Below are 23,032 nucleotides of genomic sequence, written 5' to 3'. Positions count from 1 at the left end.
GACTTCCACGGAGGTTGGGACACCTTCACAGGACATAACAGCCCTCTCCATGTTGGGTCTGAGGACAAAGGCGATTTCGTTTACTTTAACACTGTAAGTTCACATTTTGCTCCATTTGCCTTTGGTGAGCGGGGTCCGAGGGAACTGCGCCCTGGGTTGGTGGCTTGTCTGGGGTGTGTACTTGCTATCGGGTCCGAGGGAGCTGGGCCCTGGGTTGGTGGCTTGTCTGGGGTGAGTTCTGCTTGTCTGGGGTGTATTTTGGCTATTGCGTCTGAGGGAGCTGGGCCCTGGGTTGGTGGCTTGTCTGGGGTGTGTTCTGCTTGTCTGGGGTGTGTACTGGCTATCGGGTCTGAAGGAACTGTGCCCTGTGTTGGTGGATTGTCTGGGGTGTGTACTGGCTATCGGGTCTGCTGGAACTGGCTACTGGGTTTTTGTCTTGTCTGGGGTGAGTTCTGGCTATCGGGTCAGAGGAAACTGGGCACTCGGTTGGAGACTTGTCTGGGGTGTGTTCTGCTGTCTGGGGTGTAATCTGGCTATTGGGTGTGAGGGAGCTTGGCCCTGGGTTGGTGACTTGTCTGGGGTGTGTTCTGCTTGTCTGGGGTGTATTAGGGCTAATGAGACTGAGGGAGCTGGGCCCTGGGCCCGGTGTTGGTGGCTTGTTTGGGGTGTGTTCTGGCTATCGGTTCCGAGGAAACTGAGCCCTGGGTTGGAGACTTGTCTGGGGTGTGTTCTGGCTATTGGGTCTGATGGAGCTGGGCCCTGGGTTGGTGACTTGTCTGGGTGTATTCTGGCTATTGGGTCTGATGGAACTGGGCCCTGGGTTGGTGACTTGTCTGGGGGTGGGTTCTGGCTATCGGGTCTGCTGGAACTGGCAACTGGGTTTTTGGCTTGTCTGGGGTGTGTACTGGCTATCGGGTCTGCTGGAACTGGCAACTGGGTTTTTGGCTTATCTGGGGTGGGTTCTGGCTATCGGGTCCGAGGAAACTGGGCACTGGGTTGGAGACTTGTCAGGGGTGTGTTCTGCTGTCTGGGGTGTAATCTGGCTATTGGGTCTGAGGGAGCTTGGCCCTGGGTTGGTGACTTGTCTGGGGTGTGGTCTGCTTGTCTGGGGTGTATTCTGGCTATTGGGTCTGATGGAACTGGGTCCTGGGTGGGTGACTTGTCCGGGGTGTGTTCTGCTTGTCTGGGGTGTATTCTGGCTATTGAGCCTGAGGGAGCTGGGCCCTGGGCCCTGTGTTGGTGGCTTGTTTGGGGTGTGTTCTGGCTATCGGGTCCAAGAAAACTGAGCCCTGTGCTGGAGACTTGTCTGGGGTGTATTCTGGCTATTGGGTCTGATGGAGCTGGGCCCTGGGTTGGTAACTTGTCTGTGGTGTGTTCTGCTTGTCTCGGGTGTATTCTTGCTATTGGGTCTGAGGGTGCTGGGCCCTGGGTTGGTGACTTGTTTGGGGTGTGTTCTGGCTATCCCTAGTACCACGTCCACCCAGTGTTGTACCAATGCTAGTGATGCCTACTGTTTTTTTTGGCTACCACAGTGAACTTTCCATAAATGTATAACCTGCAACTGGTAATTTCTTTTCTGGGTGTTGCACCACTGTCATTGACCTGTCTGTTTGGTGTTGGGGCTGTTGCTCTTTACTTGACCACTGGGTGTTGAGATTGCTGGTTACCTGTTCATGGAAGCCATGACCTGCTCTCTGGGAGCCTTGTGGCAGCAAGTGATGCATCTACTCAGCTTTGTGACTTGTTAGTGCGGATAGTAATTTGTCACCACAATACCGTAGCTTCACATGATCTGTTTCCTGGGTATCATGGCCCTGTCTTAGACCTAGGCCCTCTTGGAGTTGTAGTTTCTGTCCACTTCTACTCTTAGTTGCACTCACCCCCCAGACTGGCCTATTTAGTTAATGGTACTGGGAACCTGGATTTTAGATAGTGTGATTAGCCAGCAACCCTTAGATCTTCAGATTACTCCCATGAACTTGTGTCTGGGGGTCGTGTGGCCGCGAGTGACCTGTCACCAGGTTTTTGTGGCTGCCAGAAACCTCTCTTATGGTTATTTTGGTCACAGCTGTTGATTTCTTATCTGGGTGTTCTGATAACCACATTTGGCCTGTCCACTGGATCTTGTGGTCTCTGACTTGGGTGTTGACTCCCCTGGGTGCATTGTGTTTTCCATCTGTCTACCTGTAGGAGTATGCCATGAATTACTGGAGGGATAATGGAGTGCCATCCGAGAAGCTGATCATGGGGTTCCCCACCTACGGCCGCACATTCAGATTGGTTACTGCGGGTAATTGCAAAGTCGGCGCCCCAGCAGCAGGGGCAGGGTCTGCTGGAACCTACACTCGTGAAGCCGGCTTCTGGGCCTACTACGAGGTAATGTTTGAATGGTTGAACATCTGGAAGAATAAAATAGTCATTCTATTTATTTATTGTGTTTCCTCAAATCCAAGTTGTGTTAATATGTGGCTGCTCCGGCAGATTTGCACATTCCTAGCAGGGGCTGAGCTCCACTTCATCGAGGACCAGAAGGTGCCGTACGCCTGCAAAGGCAACGAGTGGATCGGATATGACAACAAGGAGAGCTTTAAGCACAAGGTAAGTGGTGTTCATTGCTGGTCTGAGTGTAGTGTGTGCAGGGCATTGACTGAGCAGGTTCTCAGTGTAAAGTCATGAGACGATGCACTTGCTATAAGATAGACACTTGTCACAAAGCTTTTCCTACTTGACTCACAAGCTCCCTCCCATACGTCGGGTTCTACCATAAAATGTGTCTCTGATAATGACCAACCATAGACACAGCAACTGGTATTGGTCATGGTCGGTTGAAGGTCTCTCTTGGATTGCCATATCCTTTGATACTCTTACATTGTTATATTTTCTTTTCTCCACGAGTCTGCATTTTACATACCGGTCGCGTTGCTACTAACCTGCTGGGCCATGCTTTATAGAACTGCTAATAAATAAATGGATGCATGAAAACAAGATTCATGACAGAATCAAAAATGATTGCAGCCGATCATGAAGCAGGCTGAGTATGTCATAGGCTTCAATGATCGGGGTTATGGAGAAAATGCATGGACGTAGTAACACAGATGATCTGAGAGTGACTAAAACTGCAACAGGCATAGAGAGTGTGGCAGACAAATGGTCTCAGTTTTTTATTTTTTTAAACAACATTTAATTGTCATTTTCATCATTACAAACAGCCCGGTGAGGGACACAGTGTCTGGATAGCATGCTTATCAATTTATAAAATACAGTAATCTACATACTTGATCAGGTGACACACCTGGAAACAGGATTTATATGCATACTGTACAATTTCAAAGTCGGCCCACCGCTACTTGAGTATTATGCCTTCCCCACCCATCCCCTCACAACTCTTGCCTCTGCCCGCCCGGGTAGTCCTGTAATCCCCCGTGTTTTACATGGGTCCAGTGGTCAGTAAGGTTACTTAGTACATCAATGATCTACACACCCCGTACCGTGTCGTAAGGAAACACGGTTAATTGTGCTCCACCTCCAAGTCACCTGAAGATAGTGGGGAACCAGCAGGGGATTCTATCTCTGGTTCTTTAAGACAGCCCACTAGGTGGTCCCGTGCCCGGGGCATGTCAATTAAACTGGGCCCCCTCCTCACTATCTGGAATATGACTGCACTTTTGTATCCTGCCCATTGACTAAGGGCACACCTCTACTTGGGCAGCCAGGGGCCTCTACTGCCCTCCAATGCATGGTCATTTCTCACTTGGGAGTAGGGCTCTCCCAACAAGCAGGCCAATGCAGTACATGGGCTTGTTCGTCGAGTTGTCTCGTTAATGCATGCTACCACCTCTACCTAAAAGTCTTCCAGAGTGGGGCAGTACCATATCATATGAAGCATCTCAGCAGCACGCTCGCCACATCTGTGGAAGGACGCCACAGCTGCTCAGAAGGTCCTAATGATCTTACCCTACGTAAAAAATAAAAGTCATTTAACTTGAATCTACTGTTTCGGGACACTGTATACATTTTGGCCAGTATTGTTTTCGATTCCGCCTCTTTTAATCGGATCATAAGATCCGTCTTCCATTTCTCGCGCAGTAGAACTAGGGGCGTGATGAGGTCATCCCTGAAGGCTCGATATAGGCAGGTAAATGCTTTGATAGGCCAGTCGTGTTGCAGAGAACCTGGCAGCATTGATGAATGGGGGGCTCAGCCATGCCAGTCCTCCAGTGATTGCTCCACCACTGCTTTGTGCACAAGGAATTGTCCCCTTGGCATCTCAAAGGTTGCTAAGAAGCTGCAAAAGGTCAATAGCTCCCCGTCCTGCTAAAGGTTACCATTACAGGTCACCCCGAATGTGGACCCTCTACCAGGCCCCTCAATGTCCCACCCCTTCCAGTAATGGAATATCTCATGAGTAGGGAAGGCGGACGCCGGTACGCTGGAGATAATATAATGTTGCCTTAATGGAGGGATCAGGAGAGAAACCCTGATTAACCATAGAGTCTGAAAGAAAATAATTGACAATACATAGTAAAAAAAGAGAGAGAGGAGGGACAATAAGAGAGAGTGATAGATTAAAATAATGCTTTGTTACATTAGTGTATTGGAGCAAAGATGACACTGCTGCACCACACAGGCCAGATCATATGTGAGGATTTTCAGGTCGTCTCCATGTTTTCATTGAAATCTCACTAAAAATTACCTTGAACCACTGGGGTTATTAAGAGGGGCTTTTAGAACTTTTCTGCCAATTATTTGTGTTGTCAACTATTTTATATTTAAAGGAACAAATATATAAAGATGTGCGCTAGGAGGGCGTTCCACTATATGTATTTAATTTTTTTTGGATCATCAATCATTTTTAAAATGTAGGGTTGTTGTGTATAAAGGTCACTTTACTCAAAAGCTGTCATTCCCTTTCTGCGCTCAAACGTAAACCCAGGCACACGTCTGACCCCTCCAGGTCACAGGACAGATCCAGGACCTCACTCGTGTCAAGGGCCAGGCCTAGGCCTCTGCACACACACTAGTTTAGTATGAGGTTAAGGTCAAAATCAAAATCCAGGATATCAGATACAGCTGGGCATTCAGGGCAGGACAACATGGTTGTACAATATTGAGGGGATATTACCATCCCAGAACGCACAACAAACTCTATGTGCTATATATCTGAACAGTGTGATCCCTAGGAGGGTGGTATGTTTGGGTCCTGTATTTGCTATACCCCCCTATGGAAGACCTGCCAACTTAAAAATAAGTTCACTGTATGAGGGGAGTAGCTTGGTTCTGAAAACTGGCTAAGAGGCACTTCTGCCGACTTCACTCAACAACTTCTCCCCACTTCAAAACAAAGAAAATGCTTGCTGAGGCCACCACTGATGTCCTGGGGTGTCTTCACGGACGTTAATGGACACTGGCTGCTTAGAGCACTCAACACCCACACAATCTCCTATAAAAAACATTAGATACAACTCCTAGAACTGTCATGTGCTCAATAATTCTCCACACCACTTAGCTGGCTGTTTGCCACCACAGCTGTGCATCCATTCACATATGCCAACACTCATAGATATAGAATGGCATCTAAATGCACGAAATGAATCATAACAACCATATGCAGGCGAGCAACGGACAACTGCACACACAGCAGAATGAAGCAGATGGACATGGCCTTCAGAATATGCATCCATGCACATAAGGCTTCACATGGGTCCATAAACGTATCTACCTGTCCACTGCCCAATACAGTCCATTACTAAACAGTACTCATATTAGTCTACGTCAACCTTTCCAGTCGTATCCAATATGACTCACATCTTAAAAATAAGAACCACTACCCATTAGAATATCAGTACACCGGTATCAGCCTCCAGACAAGCTAGGTCCCAGAGATGTACATGGAACTAGAATTTCCATAATACAGCATAACAAAATCTGCAGGAGAAGCATGTGTAGCAGAACCTTTGTCTTAGAGATTGTGCTTAGAAGACTGAAGGAGAGCTCCATTGCTTGCTTCTGCATTGCAACAACAATAACTCCTTAAAATATCTCTTCACTCCATTTACGTCTGTAGTTTTTCTTGAAAATGATTTCTTAACATTGGTTGTGCCTGCTTCTCTAGGTCGACTTCTTGAAGGCGAGCCGCTATGGAGGTGCTATGGTTTGGGCCATTGATCTTGATGATTTCCGAGGAACGTTCTGCAACGAAGGAGCATACCCACTCATAGGCGAACTCAAGAACCTTCTTGGACTCAACACAGGTACTGGAGCAGAAAAAACTGTTAATACAATGTGCAGGGGCCTGCAACTGACTTAATGTAGAGGTTTAATGTTAAAATAGACCTTTGGCTTGAGTGCCCACTCCAGAGATAGGTGAGCCTCCAGACCACATGTGGGCATCCTGGTGGAGGCAACTCAGCATAGCAAACTTTTAATGGTGAAAAATAAGTACCAACAAGGTAGATAACAATAACACAGAGGATATTCCTAGGATATAAATCCACAAACAATCCTACCCTGTAGAAGGCCTATTTTATAAATAGAAATCAAAACTTCCCTATGTGGAGCATGTGGTGTAAATGGTCAAATCTTACTGGAGTTAAAGTTACTGAGAATTTTGCAGCACAAGGAGAACTCATGATTCAAAATAGCATCTTTGCAAGCCTGCACGAAAGACAGATTCCGGGCTAACCACTTTAAGGATATAATGCACCTATAATACGTGATCCCAGTTTTCTTGGATTTAAAATGCAAGTGTGTATAAGGCATATGTAAGAGATAAAATGAAGAGGGGGAACCATATGCAAAACAGAGCCACAATTTGAAATACAAAACACATTCAGAATTGACAACATCAGTTTGCTATTGGGCAACGGTCCCATTCTCTTTAGTGTTGCTTACAGTAATTTTCAAAACACATTGAGACAATGCTTGCCATGTACTGGTATTCAAATTCATGGACAGTAAATGATTTCTAGGCATTTCTCTGATACGAAGCTGCCATTTTCCACCGATGTCTGAGGGGTCCTGCTCATTCGATGCCAAGTATTTCTACTTGGGTCCTGACCCTCCTGTGAGTACAGTTGTAGAGCAGCTAAGGCTTTAGAGCTAATGACACTACCAATAACACTGAGTAAAGGCCACTGTTTATTCAAGTATGTTTGTAAGAGTCAAAGGGGCATATCATCAACGAGGCGATATAAAATTATCGCCCCTTTTGCGGCCGTTTTCGGACGAAAAGCGGCGATAATTTTATCGCCTAATCAGCAAGGTCACACTATCGCGTGAAACCTTGCATTGGCGCCTGTTTATGAACGCCCAGCTTTGCATCTCTAATGAGATGCAAAGTGGGCGTTCCTGCCCTGACATTACTGGAGAAATGTTGCTAAGCGACATTTCTCCAATTAACAAGGGACATGCTAACCTGCAGAGCGACAAGGAAAGTAGCGATAACCTCTGTTATCGCTACTTTCCTTACACCTGCTTCGAGACTGACTTAGCCATGATATCCTATGTAAGGTGGATATCATGGCTAAGTATGCCTTGCCCTATCATCAAGCTAACGCGAAACTTTGTGAGATAATTGCTGGATTTCCAGTGATAATCTCACATTTGGCAGTTAGCGCTTGGAATTTTATCGCTTTTGAGTTAGCGTGCTAATAGCACGCTATCTCAGCGATAGAATTCCACGTTACCCGGCAATAATTATCCTAGCGCTAAATGCACTTAGCAATAATTATCACCGGTCCTTGATGATATGCCCTGAAATCTTTTTATAATAGCAAACCATAGACCAGTTACAAACACCCATAGTATGCTCAGTTGGGATAACTATATTTAGATGCCCATATCTCATAAACGGCTGGTTGCAGTCTATGGGGTGTGGTTTTTGCTGGTTGTGGTCTCGGCCGCATCCAAGGCTCTGGGGCTTATCCTGAACCCACTGCGTTCACCAGTACCTATAGGAAACTCTAGCTTACGGACAGGTTCCTTCTGCACATTTAAACCAAAATGGGTCAAAATGTCCTGCTATCAGAGCAACCAGCCTCCGTCAATGGAACAAATTCCATAGAATGTAACAAATTCCATGGACCAGGAGGGGAAGGGAAAAATCCATCTGTCCCTCTAGAGATGGAAAATGGATGATTCAAGGAATCCTGTCTGCAGGCATAGCAGAAAGCTGATCATAAGAAACGAAGATAAAGTTTTGCATAGCCTGTATGGGAGAGAACACAAAGTGGAAGGGCTAAATGCAGAGATTCTGAAAAACACCAACAATTTTAAATTTATACACTCTCAGAAACATTCAGATAGTTGAAGGATCAGTGCAGATTTACCAAATGGCTCAGTCCTTCAGTGATCCTGGTCGGTGCTCATCCTGGGGGGATACAGTTGGTTACAGATGCCTCTTGGGATGAGACTAGACCAGCTGAGCACTTTATATTGCATTGTATTTCTCTGTTGCAATTGTATAGCCCTGATGAATGAACAAAGTATTCAGGGTGGTAAAAATGTTACTCTCTTGGTATTGCATGGTTTGTAGACTGCGAGTTTGTATGGTGGTCTATGCAGATAGTTTTTGATGTTGTGCATAAGATTTGGAGCAGTGCGCTGATCAAGTTACAACAAAAATGTAGCTGAGCTTAAGCTTGGAGCTGAAAGATGTAAGAGATAAGCACATTTTCATATGCCTACTGGCTTTTGTCTAGTTGGATAAAAAGCTTACTCTGATATGTTTTTTGGTTGGCTGATTGTGAGTTTGTTGTCTGGCCTAGGGCGAAGCTTTTGGGGAAATGCATTAGATTAAGAGGGGTACTTGAATTATGACATGTTGATCTTTTAGGTGATGCATAGAAAGATAATAGTAGAACATTCAGATATGCACCATAAACTGCAAACGTCACCTGTTTGGGAACATCCAGGCATCTACCGCTTGAATTCACATTGTCTGAAAGGAGGGATGGCCAGGACTAGTGCTTGTCTAGAATTGAGCATGTAGCTTTATGAATATTGCCATAGTTTAATTTGGAAGAAGGTATATATATATATCGTAAGCCTTACACTAGCTGAGTCGGACCATAGGCAGCCAGTGGAGTGCTTATACAGCTGAAGTAACATTGGTGTGCATGCCTAGATGTGGTAGGTGTCTGATGGCCGCATTCTGCATTCTCAAGTATTTGAAGTAAAGCAACAAGGGCCCCAAGAGACAGTCCGATTCCATAATCTGTGATATCTCAATGGGAAGATACACATTTGTATGGTGTAGAAGGTACTTTTATTCACTTAATATACTTGTAGTGTAAACAATATGTTGAAGTCAATGATCGCTTCTGAGTTCACTCTTAAAGATTGTTGATGGTGGTTTAGGTTTCTGGGGCCAGATAATGGTGGGGTGAACTTTGTAGTTTCCACAGGTGAGAATCTTTACTTTTGATGCATTGAGCTTGAAGTGGTTGAGCAACATCCAGTAGTCCATTGCATACATTCACTGACAAAATGAACCGGAGGCGAGGTCAGAAGGTTTTTGAGCTTTAGAACGGTCTGGGTGTTATGACTAAAGTTATCGCAGAATGATTTGATGAGACCTGATAATGGGCTGAGGAGTGGATTGAAGAGAAGTGGAGAAATAGTGGAACGCTGGCATAAGAGGTGAAGGGTGCTAAGAAAAGATGAAAGTAAAATAATATTGGTTCTTTCCCAGAAGTAAAAGGGAATCCAGTCTGGATGGTGTACCTTCAACACGGAAGTCACTCAGTCTCTAATAATCTGTGTTGAAAGGAGGAGCGGAGGAGACAGTCAAGGGGCAAGAAAGAAGAGAGAGTAGGGGAGGGAGACCTGACAGAATTTGAAAAAGAAAGGGAGAGAGAGGAGAAAGGAAGGAAGGAGGAAGTTGGGTAGGTTGAAAAGAGTTTGTTTGGGAAGTGAGATCAGATGCAAAGATTTGGAATATAGGAGATGTTACCGCCTAAAGAGAACGATCACGGGACTGGGAAACCTATCGGAGGTAGTGAACATGAGGCTGTCTAATCTACTATAAGACACTCTTCCCAACCACCTAGCATATTATCAGCCTTTGGAATCCACCCAGGGTCACTGGGTGTAACCCTCTGGAAGGTATAATATTTTTTTAAATCACCGGATTATTATGGGTTTTTTGGGTCCACTAAGGAGCATCAGAGCTTGGACCACTAGAACACAGACACCCTCCCAAAATGACTAAGCATCTTATGAGTCTTTGGGGTACATAAAAAAAAAGTTAGGGATGCAAGATGTCCAAAACAACAACTGTTAGGAATCTATACGTCCATCCATAAGCATCATGGGTACAACTCATTGGAAGAGCAGATTCTCCAACAACTAAAATTATAAATGCGGTCGGGGCTAGCATGGAGAAACAAAGGTGCCCTCCACTGGAAGCCATAGCTATACAAAACATATTATAAGTAAATAGGGTACCTCTGGGAACAGTGGCAGAGGAGCAACACACCGTAGGTATAGCTTTCCAAAACCACCCTCTATCATATGAGTTTGGGTTCAACTATGGGCGGCAGAGGTGCAAGCCAAACACATGCATACCAAATACATGCCTAAAGGCATGTTATAGACACTTTTTATTGTTGTGCACACCCTGCCACTAACGTAAAATAATGTCATCAGGACCCACCAACAAACATTGTCACGCAATTATTCAACAAAAGGAAAGCTAGGGAATGTTATTGGGGCTTGAAAGCACATCCTTTCACAAATATAGAAAAATCACATATACAGGTCTGCTTTTCATTATTACAATACATATATTTTGTGCAAAAAGAAAGCCCAACATTTCAGGTGAGAAGACGGAGTACAGTGGCATTTTAAAAGAATAGTTTACATGTAATGTTATGTGTTACTTTTTCTTACAATAGATTCCATTTTTGAAAATAAAAATACATTGTAAGCAAGGGAGAAAAACGTGTAATGGAAATTAGAGGGCATTTTTTTCACACTATCATACCCAGGTGGCCATTGGCCCCTTGTCATTTGTGACATGTGGAGGTAGTCCTGGAATTTTACCCAAAATAATTTCTTATGCTGGGATTTCTGAGCCCATACTTACAATGGTAGAGTGAAACTACAAGTTTCAAAATGCAATGCACTGTTGGCTATAAAGCTAGACCGACTAAATGTGCTGCAGAAGGCACCGAACCACTGGGCAGGTGTTCATAAACACTGCAGCCAGGTTCATTTGTCAGTGCTGAGAGCACACTGACATTCTTAGTTCCCAATATGCAAATGTCATCACTGAGATGCTTTATCAAAATTTAGTGGGTGAGGTAGGTGATAGGTTATTTGCAGGACCTCTTTTGGCACCTACTCCAATCCATTGCATACATGACATGATTGCCGATTACATAGTGCCATGATGCAGCTTTCCTTTCTGCCCCTAAATCACAGCACTGTTTTTCAGCATGAAGTGCATCTGCATTCACCAGTGTTCCTCTTCTCTAAATACTCAAGTTCCATGTAAAAGCCATTCAGGCATCTGGTGGGATTCCCCACAGTTTGAAGATCAATGGCCTATTGTGTCCAAGGGGAGGGGTGTGGTAGTTGCAGCCCACTAGCATGCATAGCTTCCTAACAACTTCCAATGTATTATGAGCCTGAGAGTTTCATTCTGGGGTGGCAGAGGTGCAACCCACTGCAAGGCACAGCTTCCACAAATCACCAAGAATATTTTAAGTCCACGAGGTCTGTCAGCCCCATTTCCGGAGGCCACAGGGCCGGCCCGGGCTACGGGTCCCAACACAGTGGTTGAGGTTGTTTGCCACTGGTGTCCAGGGGCCTGATCTACTATGGGCCAAGTACAACCTGCTCTGCAAAAGACTCCCAGAGTAGCAATAGCGATAAATCCACAGGGAGGTAGCGTGATGGGAGTGGGCTCTGAACTCAACAATCAACCAACAGACACAATAACTGTAATGTTCATCCCTGTGCTGTCTTTTGGATAAAGAAAATACTTTTAATTCTGCAGCAGTACAAATACAGAGTAATAACACTATATGTGATTCCCTTGTGGGTGCTATATCCCTTCTCCCCTATCCTTGGTCTCTGCTATCTGGGTGACCCTATTTAAAACTGTCCCCCATTGGTCTTTGATATAAGCCTCAATAAGATTCAGGAGCGAATTGTTCTTTCACAAGTCAAATGAGGAGTACGTTCACGGTTCACTCTTGTTCTTGTAGATAACATATCAGTCTTTAGACCTCACCTAAGTGCATTCACAATGGCCAAGTCCTACGGTAGGCAGGGCCTTGCAATAATCACATGCGACAGCAGGACTGGCCAGAATATATGGCATGGTATTTTCAGTCCCAATCTAGGTTTATAAATACAGAAAGTGAGATACTGCCCGACTTGGGCCAATAAACATGGCAAGACAGATGCAATACAACCTGCGCCAATACATCTAGCATGGTTGATGCCGCCCGGACACGGCTGAGACACAAGCAGCAAGGGAGATGCAGCCCATCTCAGGCTAATGTGTAGAGTTTTGCGGTTCTCAACCGGAACCAGAGAGTCACCGGGAGGCCCTCTACAGCACAGGTCACCCCAGCATTACTCCCTCATATAGATCTGCTTCCTCTAGATGCTTCTTAGTCTAGGAGCACGATGGCCTTCTCCCCCTCTTGGAACAGGCAGACTTCTTCCCTCTCACAGCTGGCAGGCAGACTTATAGGCATTAGGCTGACCCTTAGCTTCTCTAGCAGAAAGTGCAGACTTGAGGTGCTATCCCCTCACCTCTAAGAGACTGACTGTCATGCAGACACCAGCTCTAGTTACTCAGCGGTCCTTAAAGTACTCTGCGGACCACTCCTTTCCATGCGCATACAAATCTTTGAACTGGAATAAAGTGGAGTTGTCTGGGTCCCATTTACATACACAATTTCTAGACAGGGGATGGTGAAACACTGTCTCAAACTTCAGAACTGGTTTGGGGTGATCCTTTCTTAAGTGTCCTTCTCAGCCAGCTATCCACATGCAGACTTTGTGTAAACTGATGCCTCTCACAGCAGGTATCCCTGGGGCTATTTCCTAGAATGAGCACTCACAACATGGCCACAGTGAAGTGTGAGTTTTCTGTGACTGGCTATCAGCCTCTCTGAAGCAGTAATCAGGGACAGACAAAAGGACAGGCCTGACCTAGAAACGTTCCTACTTTAGAAAACAGAAACTGTGGTCCGACTCCTCATCCCTACCACTGATCAAATGGTACTGCTAAGGAAGAATTAAATAGCAGCTTCTTGCTAACAAAGTTAGAATTTATAAAGATCGCCCTCACAGGGGTTGGATCTCCCCCTTCCTACCAACACCCACACTCTACATGCACTCAACATAGATAGAGGAAGTCAGAAAAGGTTCTTACTTTCACAAAACACTGTAACTTTACAAAAGAGGGGCTGCAGGTCACACTCACACTGACACAGGTCTGATCACACTAAAGATTCACAAAACATGGTTCACTGCCACAATTTCTTGTGTTAAGCCTAGACAGGGACATTAGCCCATGAGGGTATGCTTGGTGCACCCTTCCTGGTCACAGGACAAGTCTAAACCTTGATGTTGTCAAGAGCATGCCTAACCCTCTGTGCACACAATGGATTATTGTCATGGAAGGACCGAAATAAAAGTTAGGGGACGGGATACGCATGCAGGCAAATACTCAGAGCTGGGGTACAAGCAAGTAAAACCAAACAGGGGACAATCCGGTCCCAACAGGGCCAACTCATTGGGAGGCTCAGCTTCTCAAAAGTACCAAGTATATAAAGCAAGGAGATCTATCTTGATATGACAATGGGGTGACATGCTGGAAGCCAGAATGTCCTCAAAACCACTAAGCATAATGTGAGCTTGAGTCCACCCAGGAAACGAGGAAGGAAATGTAATGAGGCAGGAAGGACAAAGAAAGTCAATCAGAAGCCCGTGTACTGCAGCTTACCCAGCACGTGGCTACTGAAATGAAGGCAGAAATCACTTCGCAAACAGCACCAACTAAGCCAGCGTAAATTCAGTAAGTCAAAAAGGGATCAGGATTGTTGACTGCTAGATCGGTTGCAGTACGATCTACGCCTTGTTTGCGGGTTTCTTTAAGCTTTAGTGGGATGGTCAGGGTGCAGAGATGGTAGGTTACAAAACCCTAGAGTCCGGCATGGGTTAAGACGCAGGAAGCAATACTGAAGGGCTGATAGAAATTAGCATTTAAATAGGAGCTAGGAGTAAGCAAGGTCCAAGTGGGCAGAGGCATATAACACTGGATGAGAGAGAGCACTAGGATAGAGAAACAGTTGACTAGAAGTCCAGGGTTCTCACATTGTACTCAACAAGTGATACATAAAATGCAGTTCACATAAAGTACGTAGCAAACACCAACAATAGGGTCTGGTAACATCACCGGTAAAAAGACAATATGCCCACAGAACGGACTGGGATAATAAGCAGTAAGAAAGTTCATGGTCTGAAACCAAGAAAGTTGTAGTGCACCTTACTGCACTGTCTGCCATCACTCATGCTCTCACAGCTCATGCTCTTAACATTAATCACCCTGTGATGAGTGAGCAATAAATAGACAGTTTTCACTCAGTGATATCGTGATGAGGAGCTCCTAAGCCGAAGAAGTACTGACAAAGCCTATTTGTCTGGCATTTAAAGGAAAGTGCTACTGCTTTGACTGATGAGAGTGTGTGTCATTGTAAGAGTCAAGGGCCAGATGAATGGATTGATGAGCCAGCAGATGAATAGATAAATGTATGTGCGAGTGCATGGATGAGTGAGTAAATGGATGGGTAGATGAACTAATTGGTGAGTGACTACATTTGATGTGGCCACAATAAAAATGTCATGGCGCTATAGGAGCATAGTGAGAAACGGTGTAAGTGATGGTGAGAATGTGGCCGCAGCAACAGCGTGACTGTAGTGCGAGATTTGAAAGTGTGAAGATTGATTGAGAAGTTGCATAGGAACGATTGTAAGGGGTGGTGAGTGAGATTATTTATGAGCTAAATATTATTGTCCCTTAACTGAAAGGAGTTAATAACTTTTTGCTCTAAATTCTTGCTTTCGCTACGTTATGGGATTTGCTGAAAGACCCTTTGCGCAGGACGTGGTTCTTGACTTTTGTCCTCCCTTGCTGTACACCTGCAGGAATAGCTGAGGCAGATTTCAGCAATTTTAGACAGTAGTTAATAGATGGTACCTTCAAAGAAGGAAAGGCACCCATATATGTTTGTGGGGGTCAAAATACCATTTTCCGATCACGCACAGTAGACTTTACTGAACTGCGTGTATCCTGCAAAGATTGGGCATACGGGGAAGGCAGGCAATGGTCCCACCTTTCTGGCCTTCCGTCACAGTGAATGGACACTCTGTCTGAGCAGCAGCAACCATTTCCCCAGCTGCTGGGTAAGTAGCAAGGATAAAATGGCATTTCCTCCTTTACTACCATTGGAATAAACAATGAAAAGCATCTCCCCCGCTGCTCATGAACACTTCACTGTCACATGCACTGCATTGCAGCTCTAGCCCCTTCGCCACATCTCTTCCAAGGGGAGGAGATGTGGTCTAGCAGGTAGCGTTTGGAACTGGGGAACTAGGTTCAAATCAGGCCTTGGCTCAATATCCTCTGACTTTGGCCAAATCACGTAATCTCTGCCTACTAAAAATATGTAACATAATCTGGTTCTTTAGTAAAATGCTCTAATGCCATCAAGCCAATTTTGCATCATATAAAACAGCAAAAAAAAGAAAGACTTATAAATCAACTGTACCAATTAAATGGCCGGGTGCCTAAAGAGGTAGAGCTATTGTGCCTGCACTGAAACACGTAAGGGATTTTAAAGTTCACTATAGCTAGCAAAATGTGGTATAACGGGGAGTCCAGGATTAGAACCCTGATCTACAACTCACACAGCCAAGTAACCATTTGTCTATCCTCTGTCTAAATGATCTCCTTAACCCTAAGAAGGAAAAACTAATCGTAATTCTCTATCACCTTCAGGAGAATGCATCCCACCACCTACAACTGTGCCGCCACCCACGACACCCGGAGGAGGTGGTGGAGGAGGAGGAGGAGGTGATGGGGGGTTCTGCACTGGTAAAGAAGATGGCGTCCATGCTGATCCAGAGAACAACAACATGTTCTACGAGTGTTATGGAGGCTACACCTACCACAAGCAATGTGCAGCCGGCCTGGTCTTCAATCCAAGCTGCAAATGCTGCGACTGGCCTAAACGCAACTAATAAACAAACGTTTTGAGGCCTTGATTACAGTGTCTGTGAACTATGTATCGACATGTTGTAGTATCTATTGGCCGGAGCTGCATGTTCCAAGCTTACCTGGAGTCCACTTTTGGGTCTACTATAACTTCACTTGCATTGTGAATAATGTATCACATTCTCACCGTTATTAGATAAAGCCAGATTTAAAATAGAACCAGATGCTTATTATAAGCAATGTCCCATTCATCATCTGAACAAACTCACCTTTTGTTGGTATTGGGACCTTTCTTTAGCAAGTATAGAGTTTACAGAGCTAACTTTATCTTTCTAATTGTCTCTTTTCCAATGGCCCTCTTTGTTGAAGATTCAGCAGCGAATCACACTATTCTTCCAAATATTCTTTATCCCTTTATTCCAAATCCATCTTTGATCCATATATCAGATCTCCACCCAATCTATTTCTTGCTGTATTTCTTCATTTTTATTCCTCCTTACTTCCATCACACTCTGTTCACATTTTCCCTCTGGTCTCTTCACCAGGACAATAACTCCCAAGCTTGCATATGTTTACTTTCTGAGCTATTTAATTAACCCCTCTAAGGCTGGTCCATCTAGATTTGTGTTTCGGTTGTCATATTTTAATGTGCTTGCACTCACATCAATGTCTTCCATTTGGTAATGCTCTGCTCAGAAAATCAAAACATGCTACCATCATCCAACCACACATTGATATGGATGAGCTATCACAACAAACGCCTGCCTGAAAGTGCTCTCTGTACAAACATACTTTGATGTTGCCAGTACTAGTGGGACGCCAATGAAATTATATTAAATTAGCAGGTGGAATGAAAACTCTTTGCCTGAGCCATGATGCATCTCCCTCTCCTGCTCAACCGGTCGCAACATACGAACCATAGTCCCTTTGTGCATGCCACATAAAAAAACCTGTCATGAATATGTGCCAAGGAAAACACAAGGAACACACATGCATCCATCTCTCAGACCCACAGCAAAGGACATTGAATGCCTGAAGGAAGACGAATAGGCAAACTAGGGCAGAACAGTGATACCAGAGAGGGCTTTTTGCTTCACACAGATGGACGTTATTTTTCCTTTTTATCTATAAAATGAGAAAAAGGGCATTTGTGCTCTCCTGTGCAATGCTCTGAATTACCCTTTCCTTTCTTGATATACAGTAAAGAAAAATAATTTGTGCATAGTAGTTTTTTCAGAGCTATGTGATTTCACCAGGTTCAGGAAAACAAGTGGAGGAGAGCACAAAACTTGAGAGAAAAAGAACAATGCAGACAGTGCCTTACTGAGTACAAAAGGCTTTCTCTGGCCGCCAAATCAGCTTACTACATGGATCAAATTAAATCGGCCAGTAACTCTAATAAAGCACTTTTCTAAACAGTGAACAAGCCTACGTCAACATCTACAAGTGATTTAGCAGCCTGTAGTCAGGCTTTCTATGATTCTCTAGAGAATTTTATTCAGGAGAAAGTCTAAGTGTTAATGCATCTTTTGGCACAAACGGTGTCAAGTCCATCTTAAGCAAATTTGACTCTCTCACAGTCAAACAATTAAAGTCAGTTATCATCAAGACAAAATCAGGATCTCCTGTCAACCCAAGATATTCCACCTTGTGCCCGAAGTGGTGGCCATTCATCTGACCAAAGTTTTCAATGCCATTCAGGATATTTTCCTAAATAGTAGAAGCCATTGTTAAAGAAACCGAACTTAAACGTGCTGGATCCTAACAATTATTTGCTTATCTTCCGGATTCCTTTTCCGACCAAACTGGCGGAGGCTGTGAATATGCAGCTAGTCGCCTTCATAGAGAATAACCATCTGTTGGATGATAACCAATTTGGCTATAAAGAAGGTCAGTCAGTCAAAAATACTTTATTCGGTTAGTTGCAAAAACCATAAAAGTATACTACAAAGTTAATCAGAGTCAAGAACTTAATTAAAAATTGATACAATAAATTACGGACCTTATCACAACAAAATCATATACAGATAAAATGTACATTCTAAATATTATAATTAAAAAGATAAAAACCGGCAGAAAGCCAACTAAAAAAAGGATTAAACAAGATGCTGAATTCTAGGGCCTATATATGCCACTATGTGCAATATATCCAATTGATTTTCCTCTTCAGTCTTAAAGCAATTGTTAAAAAATTTGCTACGTTGAAGATCTCCCATGCAGTAGACAACAACTGTAAATATAAAAGGGCAGGCTTAACTTGTCTGAAGCCCTTGTCCTTAATAAGGGGAATAATGAATTTTTTCTGAATAAGACACAAATGCTTACAAAAAAAGATAAAATGCATGGTGTTTTTCGTTGAGAAACCATCACAAGAACTAATCTCCAGCTCCGAGTCTAATCTCCTAGTCCATCCTGAACGATCAGTAAGGAGAAGGTGGAATTTGTTCAGTCTGAATTTAGTCAATAAAAATCTATGGTGCATATTGTTGACGAGACTCAAATAGGGTTCTATACCATCAGTGGTGATTAACATTTGGTGGGCCCTAACAGTTGGTTTACATAGTTCTTTTTCTTCTCTATCCAGAGATGCCAACTGTTTATATGTATCTTTCGCCCATTTGATGTCCCCTTTCAACAGTTTGTTCGGGGAATGATATAGTTCCGGTCGGCCCAATTTCGCTGCCAATTTTTGAATATAATTCAACCATGGAATCGATTGACCATGGTCCAAAGATAGACAGTCCCTCAAAATTTCATGGTTCAGCTCTAAATAAGGGTTCAGCCATATAGAAATCCACTTCAATAGCGGTGCTAAAGCAATGCGATCCTCCAGGTAATCAACCCCACACTCTTGATGAACGATATATCCCGGAGTAGACTGTGGAACACATAGCAAGGATTTCAGAAATTTGTCCTCAGTCACCTGCAAAGCCTTAACATTTTTTAGCCCCCACAAGTCGGCTCCATACATCGCTATAGCAGTGCATTTAGCATCATAGATTTTCAACACCGCCTCCGTTGGTTTCACACCCAATTTATGAGCAAAATCCCGTACTGCCAGGATAGACCTGGCAAAAGCATTTCGTTTGGCAACTAGCTGGTGTAACCAGGTAGAATTATCGTCAAAAATTACCCCCAGATAGGGAAATCTTGTCACCCTGGATAAAACATTTTCTTCGCAAATCATGGTCTTAATTCTTTTAGGTTTACTCCCCACAATCATTACATGAGATTTAGGAAAATTTACACTTAGATTCAGTCCCTTCATAAAACTAGAAAATGAATTTAAAAGACATTGCAACCCCACTGCTGTACGTGCTATTAATGCAGCGTCATCAGCATACAATAATGCTGGAATGGGAAATTTACCAGCCCTTGGTAAATCTTTAAATGCCTCAGTTAGGACAACCCCTAGTTCATTAATGTAAAGAGTAAAGAGTAAGGGGGCCAAGATACAGCCCTGCCTAACACCATTAATGATTGCGATCTTACCTGTGCTATTTCCCAAACGGTCGTACCTAACTGTGGCTGTAAGGTCCCTATGTAGATCAGCAAGAAAATACACAATATTTTGTCAACACCTAACTTGAGAAGCAATTCCCAAAGCTTGGACCTATTTACTCGATCAAAAGCCGAGGAAAGGTCCATAAATGCTAAGTACAAGGTGCCCCGTTTAGCAATGGTGTATTTCCCTATTAGCAGGTAAAGGTTGAGGCACTGATCTACTGTGCCTCGACCTTTCCTGAACCCATATTGTAAGCATGAAAGGGTGTCTGTGTCCTCCAGACAAGTTATTAATTTACCAAGGACCACTCGCCCTAGCACTTTTACTGCGGCGTCGCTGAGGGAAATAGGGCGGTAACAACTTGGGTCCCCCCTATTTCTTTTCTTAAAAATGGGTACAATGACAGATTTGGACCAAGTGTCCGGAATATCTGCCATGCAAACCCTATTAAAAACATTAACTAAAATTCTAGCCCAGGTCTTGACATCTGATTTAAAGAGGTCGGCAGGGACGCCATCGGGACCCGGAGCCTTATTACTGGTCATCTTCCCGATCGCCTCTGCTACCTCTAGCTCAGATACCTTTAAAGTATAGGGATTTAAGAAAGGGGGAGCTATACTCCCCTCCCCACAATTTTCCCCTTCATAGACTGACTTGAAATGAGAGCACCACGCCTGTTCCTGGATACCACAATCTAAATGGTCGTTACAGGAGTCCTGAAAAAAGGGTTTATTAACGACGGCCCAGAATTTGGCACTATTCCTGAGCACGTCTACTGAGGTTAGGTCTTCCCAGGCAGCTTCCCTGATCTCCCGTCTTCTTATGTCCAGGGCTTTTTTATAACTTTTCCTTAATCGGGCCACCATGGCCCTATTCACTGGTTTGCAATTTTAGGGCAGCTTTTAATTTTTGGTTAGCAGCTGAATAGTTGTGATCAAACCACCCTTGTTCAGCAGGTGCCTTGATTTTCCCTGTTTGACTAAGATCTGATGAAACCTGGGCACAGATAGTAGAGTAAGCCGCTAAAACTTCCTCATTCTCTGCCTCCAGGTTCAGACAAGTGTCCAGCTCAGATCCTACTGTGGATAATAGATTAGAATGGAAGTCTCCCGGTATAACCCTGCTCCATCTGAGTCTGCGTGCCAGATCTGTCGGACGAATGTCTGATTTGTCTGTTCTATTTGACGCTGTCGTAGACTTCAAGACCAGATCCGACAAACTCAGAACTACAGGATTGTGGTCACTAAAGTGTGACCACGCAGGCGAATATTCGAGAATCCTATCCCCCAGTGTTAAGCTAATGAAAATATAATCAATAAATGAATGACAACCATTCCCCTTAAATATGGGTATCTCCTTATCCCGCAATGTTGGGAGCATCAATCCATTAGTCTAAATAACAGGTAATACACCAATGGTCTCTTACATGTGTATATAAGCAAGGAGATAGTGCCTCTCTCAAACCAAATAATATAAGAAAAACCTAACTGGGGAAGACATCCCTTAAGGATAGGAACCCTCACTCACCCGAAGGTGACATGCTTCATCATATGGGTCCTGCTTACCAGTGATGAAACCCTAGTTAAACACTGGGAGCTACTACTTCGGTGTTTAAAGAAGGAGCTCAGAGATGTTTTAGTAAAGAAGGATGGCGAACCCATACATGAGATGATGGATGTAGTGAGGTATGCAGCACCATATTAAGGAGAGTGTGGGTGACATTAAAACTGACTAAGTAGAATCACTACATAATTTTATTAATGTGTTCTACTTGACAGGGTTAAAATTGAGAAAGAACAGCACAGTGGTGTGGATATAGAACCACTGTCACTGAATGTTCAAAATGTTTCAGCCTATTGATCTTTACTAAAGTATCAGCGGCTTTCTTCAGGACCAGATCTAATATGTGAAAATTGCTGCTGCAATAAAGTGAAAAAAATAGTAGTATTGAAAAAGTATTTATACAACACCGGTATTCCTGCGTTTCTTTTTTCTGTCAGGTTATACCCAGGTATCTATACACACAGAAAAAAGAGGGGAAAGGGGGAGAGAGAGACACACATACAAGTTGCTAGATTATCACATGTAAAACTCTGCATACTGAGTGCATATGTCACTATATTGCAAGTTTATGTGCTAAAGAAACAGTCAAAAATAACATGGACTTACCCTCAATTGTAGGATCGTCCTGCCTCACCTCTACCTGGCTGGCTGCTCTGGAGGGAGGCCCCGCTCTACAGGAAATAATAGTGTCTAAATCAGGTACACTTATTCTCTATTCTCAACAATCTATTATGGCTATGGCAAACAGGAAGGCAAGAAATACTCATGAGTGTAACAAAGTGTGGACCCTCATGTGCAAGAAAGAGTAGATGTGGCATCTTAAGTTTAACAAATTAAACTCTAAATTACCAATAGAAAGGTAAAAAATCCTATTAGAATCGATATGTCAGGAACTGAGTATATAAGAAGGTCCATAACAGCTATTTGTCTTACCTGTCCGTCGGTACCTCGTTGCCCACAAGAGCTCGCCCCGGGAGGTACCGACTGGAAGGTAGACTGCTGTCTTTATAGCAGCCCCGTAATTGTTTATTCAAATTATAAAAATTAACAATTAAAATCCTTCCCACCCCACTTAAACAAATGTGTACGGCCAGGATATTCCCTGAACCGGTGTCTAGTTGGGTAACTGCAATTAGGATGACCAATCCACCCTTCGCCCTCCCCATATTAGATTTGACCGCAGGAATGTGGTAACATACGTAACCATCCAGGCTCATGATGTCACCCATGTCCCACGTTTCCTGAAGGCCTATTATATCATACATACTAATAGACTCTCTCCATGCTGGATCATCTATCTTGTTTTTAAGGCCAGCTACGTTCCAGGTCATTAATTTTAAAGAGCAGTCTTGAAAACCTGGAGTTTCTACCATAATGGATATATTGATATCCCTGGAACCTATAGGTTCTACCATTGTCGTAGCATCAGGGACATTAATCGCGACAAGAGGAGCAAGATTGGTTTTTTGGCTACCTAGTCATTCATTTTCACCCAGATTTGAAAAAATGTCAAATCTATTTAGAACGGGGACCGCAAAGTCATAGGGCATTCTCCCTTTACCTAAATTACTGTTTGCTTGCCTGGTCTGAGGTGGTAGGTAAAAGAAGCCCAGGGAGAGAAGATTTACATAATCTTTATCGATTCTGGATGACCCCGCCTGTCTCAGTATGTCCTCAACCAACCTTGGGGATCTAATGCTTACGACCACACAGTCTCCCTCTAGGCT

The 23,032-nt window shown here is 43.9% G+C and overlaps 1 pseudogene across 1 annotated transcript in view; it reads left to right on the top strand.

Annotated features, from left to right (window-relative positions):
- Positions 1 to 16,287, top strand: part of LOC144755601 (acidic mammalian chitinase-like) — a 32,817-nt pseudogene extending 16,530 nt beyond the window's left edge. Inside the window, exons 7-11 of the transcript XR_013594942.1 lie at positions 1 to 93; positions 2,191 to 2,376; positions 2,482 to 2,598; positions 6,113 to 6,251; positions 16,022 to 16,287. The product of XR_013594942.1 is annotated as an acidic mammalian chitinase-like (transcript). The remainder of the gene's footprint in view (positions 94 to 2,190; positions 2,377 to 2,481; positions 2,599 to 6,112; positions 6,252 to 16,021) is intronic.
- The last annotated feature ends 6,745 nt before the right edge of the window (positions 16,288 to 23,032 follow it).

The sequence above is a fragment of the Lissotriton helveticus genome, chromosome 5_1 (genome assembly GCF_964261635.1).
Source record: "Lissotriton helveticus chromosome 5_1, aLisHel1.1, whole genome shotgun sequence".
NCBI classification, from domain to species: domain Eukaryota; kingdom Metazoa; phylum Chordata; class Amphibia; order Caudata; family Salamandridae; genus Lissotriton; species Lissotriton helveticus.
This window is presented reverse-complemented; position numbering and strand designations above follow the sequence as displayed.